This window comes from Glycine soja, chromosome 13 (assembly GCF_004193775.1).
Source record: "Glycine soja cultivar W05 chromosome 13, ASM419377v2, whole genome shotgun sequence".
NCBI lineage: Eukaryota > Viridiplantae > Streptophyta > Magnoliopsida > Fabales > Fabaceae > Glycine > Glycine soja.
In genome coordinates, this window is record NC_041014.1 from 12,607,420 (window position 1) to 12,611,529 (window position 4,110).

The window sequence follows — 4,110 nt, forward strand, 5'->3', positions numbered from 1 at the left end:
CATCTAGTTTACCTTCAAGCTTCTTAGTCTCAGCTGGTGAAGATGAATTCGTGGCTACTTCATGCACTCCTCTAATGACAATAGCATCACTTATGGCACTAAATTGATGGGAGTTGGAAGCCATCTTCTCAATTAAATTTCTGGCTTCAGCAGGGGTCATGTCTCCAAGGGCTCCACCACTGGCAGCATCTATCATACTTCTCTCCATTTTACTGAGTCCTTCATAAAAATATTGGAGAAGAAGCTGCTCAGAAATCTGGTGGTGAGGGCAAATGGCACATAGTTTCTTAAATCTCTCCCAGTATTCATATAAGCTCTCTCCACTGAGTTGCTTAATTCCTGAAATATCTTTTCTGATGGTCGTGGTCCTAGAAGCAGGGAAATTTTTTTCTAAGAATACTCTCTTGAGGTCATCCCAGCTCGTGATGGACCTTGGAGCAAGGTAATATAGCCAGTCCTTTGCCACTCCCTCTAAAGAATGAGGAAAAGCCTTCAGAAATATGTGATCCTCTTGGACATCTGGGGGTTTCATGGTGGAGCAGACAATATGGAATTATTTCAGATGTTTGTAGGGGTCTTCACCTGCAAGGCCATGAAACTTTGGAAGCAAATGGATCAGTCCAGTTTTAAGAACATATGGGACATCCTCATTAGGGTATTGGATGCACAAGCTTTCGTAGGTGAAATCAGGTGCAGCCATTTCCCTTAGAGTCCTCTCACGGGGTGGAGGTTGTGCCATGTTCTCAGAATGTTCAAAATCAAAATGCTCAAAATCAGGATGCTCAAAATCACTAATAACAGAATGCTCAGGATGCTCAAAAGGTACAAGATGATGCCTAACTAATTTATGAAATATCCTATCTATCTCAAGATCAAAGGGTTGTAAGTCAGATGGATTGCCTCTAGTCGTACACTATATTCAGCATGCACAGCTAGTTGCCTTCTTATGCAAGTAACAATGTAGGTTTGAACTACAGCTACCCTCAAATGATATCCAAATGACTTGAAATTTTGTGAGCAACACCCTAAAATCATGAAAAGATGGCACAAAAATTTCCAGGCAAAAATTCAAAGTCTAACTATGGAAACTACCTAAGGAAGGTTTAGAAAAATAAAACAATAAAACTTGAAAAAAAAAACTTGTAAACAGGAAATTTTGGCTAGCTAGAGACCTCAGCCAGCCTTTGGAAGGCTGCCACAATATGGAAAATTTTTCTCTACCCCAAATACATATATAATAATAGTCATTCTGATACCCAGAGCAAAGGTTATGACTGTTTGAAGTTTTGACAAAAATTAAATTCACTACTTTTTTGGAACTTTCAAATATGACCAAACTAAGGGCTCCAACTATTTTTCCCAAAAAATATGGATCAAAAGAACCTACCACACCAAAATTCAGCCAAAAATAACAACCCTAACTATCAAAACAAAAATCGCCAATTAAATTGTCAGCAGCAATCACTAATTCAGTCGCTAAGGGATTTGCACTACTACTCTGTTTTCCAGATCAGCAAAAGTGGTCGCTAAATCCGTCGCAAAGCACTATTCACAGCAAAACACAAAAACTGAAACAGGGAAAGTGCTGAATAGAAAAACTAAAACAAAACACCACACTTAACAAAATAACAAGACACTAAACAACACTAACACAACACGAAAACTTAAAACAACTAAACATAAAACACGAATCACTAGCTATTATGAACCTTTGGACACTGCTCCCCAGCAACGATGCCAAATTTGATCGATGTTGTACCTGAATCAAATAAACATTAAAATGCAATAACTAGGAAGTGATCCTAGGTCGTCTCCCAACGAACAATGATAAACCACGAATAGATGTGGGGAAATAGTAACGAATTGGGGGGGGGGGTTGTTTGCTTTTGTAAATTAAACAACGAATAAATGTGAATTATAAAATATCAGAATTAAAACACGTTGCTTCCCCTTGATTCACAAGCAAGTCTCTTATCCTAGGTTACGAGAGTTTATCCTTTAGCAGTTCAACCACTTAATCCAACCCTAAATTAAATTACTAAGTGAAATTTAACATAAGACATTCATTTTGTGATTAAGCAACACATACACCAATTAATCATAAACGATCATTAAGCATGAACGTAAATTAAGTGCAGAGACAATTAATCAAGCACTAAGCATGCATGCATTTATAGCAACAAATTCAGAGTAATTAGTGAAGAGGAAAAACTGAACAAAATTTAATAGTAATAATAAAACCTCAAAGAGAACTGTGTTTGATCCTCAAGAGAAAACAACGCTGGAGACTTAGCCTTCCATTAATCAATAGAGAACGAAATTATAGATTGAAGAATGAAATTTTATTGCTGAAACGAAAAGTAAAAACTCGAATTGTAAAACGAAAAAGTGTCTAAAAGAAGAAAAGCCTAAAACTAAAAACAAAAACAGGAGAGAGAGGAGAGAGCCTAAACTAGAACCTTGGTGCTGTTATATAGTTTTCAGCCCCAAAGCTTACAAATCTATTTTAAGTCCAAGCCCATAAATAAAATAAAATCCAGACAAGATAAGATAAGATAAAATAAAATCTAGATGAAATAAAATCTAAATAAGATAAGATAAGATCTAGATGAAATAATATCTAGATTAGATAAAATCTAGATAAGATAAGATTTGATCTAGATAAGATAAGATTTGATAAAATTGTCTGCTCTCTTCAAGTCCAAGCCCAATTCTGGATTCAAGCCCAATTGCTTATAATTCTCTTGAAATTAAATTAAAAACACAAAATTAGTCCAATAGGCCCAAATGATAAAACTGCATAATTAATTTGACAATTAAGACTAATCATTAATTAAAATGGTGCAAAAAGGGTTAAGAAATAGGAGAAAATAATGGCACATCACAACCATTGAATTATCGAGTAGATATGGGAGCAAATCAGCATAGGACACTGGAATTGGGGTGAATTCTACAGGCTTTTTCGCTGCAAAATTCATTTCTTGGTTGGTGTTTTGGTTTGTGCTAAAGGTGGTGTTTGGGCATTAGGCATGTGGTAAGCAGACATGCCTTGTTGCTTCTTTGGGGATGCCTTTGTCGATGATTGGGTGAGAGGGACAGTTATTGGCTGAGTAATGATATTGTTGGGCTGATGGGAAATTTGGTCGTGTAGGAATGGCAGTCACAGCAAGGGTTTCTCCCTCATCTTCTTCATTTGCCTCAGTTTTCGCATTTTGCCTCTTTTCAGACCCACTTCGATCCTTTCGTTGGTGAAGACCAAATCCACAAAGTTTGAAGGTGTGTAACCCACCATTTTTCCATTGCAAAACATTGGTAATGTGTCTACTATCATTGTGATCATCTCTTTCTCCGTCATTGGAGGTGCCACTTGAGCTACCTAGTCTATAAATAGAAGCATGTATAAGACTTGTTGTAACTTTGATGAATGAGAGTCTTGTGAGACACAACTCAAAGTTCAACTTCTCTCCCTTTTTCTTCCTTCAATTTCGTGCTCCCCCCTCTCTCTTTCTCTCCCTCTTTCTTTTCCTCCATTGAAGCATCCTCTCCAAGCTTCTTATCCAAGGCTCATCTTGGTGGTGAAGCTCCTTCTTCCATGGCTTATTCCCTAGTGGATGGCGCCTCCTCTCACCTCTTCTCCTTTGTCTTTAGCTACATCTCCATGGTGGAAAATCACCATTAAAGGACCTCATTGAAGCTCAAAGATCCAGCCTCCATAGAAGCTCCACAAGAAATGAGGTCCTTTAATGGTGATTTTCCACCATGGAGACGCAGCGGAAGACAAAGGAGAAGAAGTGAGAGGAGGCGCCATCCACTAGGTGAAAGGATAATGTACTTACTTGTATGGAGTGATCAAAGACACTAAAAATGGAAGCAAAAGCACAAAAATGGTGGCCTAGGGTCAAAAAACCGCAAATCCCGTGGGTGCTGCATCTTTGAATGAGGGAGGGGAGTTTTGGGTGGAGAAAAACTCACCCTCCCTTAGCTAACCCCCCCCCCCCTTTTTTGCGAAGAAAGTATGCGCTCTCTATGGGTCGGCCTTCACTTACTCGAAACCCCTAGGGTAAGTTAGGCATCCGATCATTATCTTAAAGAAACAACAATAATAATAGG

At 38.2% G+C, this 4,110-nt stretch overlaps 1 non-coding gene across 1 annotated transcript; it reads left to right on the top strand.

Moving 5' to 3' along the window:
* The first annotated feature begins 254 nt into the window (after positions 1–254).
* LOC114382864 lies at positions 255–361 on the top strand. Its single transcript, XR_003660323.1, has one exon. It is a non-coding gene; the product is annotated as a small nucleolar RNA R71 (small nucleolar RNA).
* Positions 362–4,110: the final 3,749 nt, after the last annotated feature.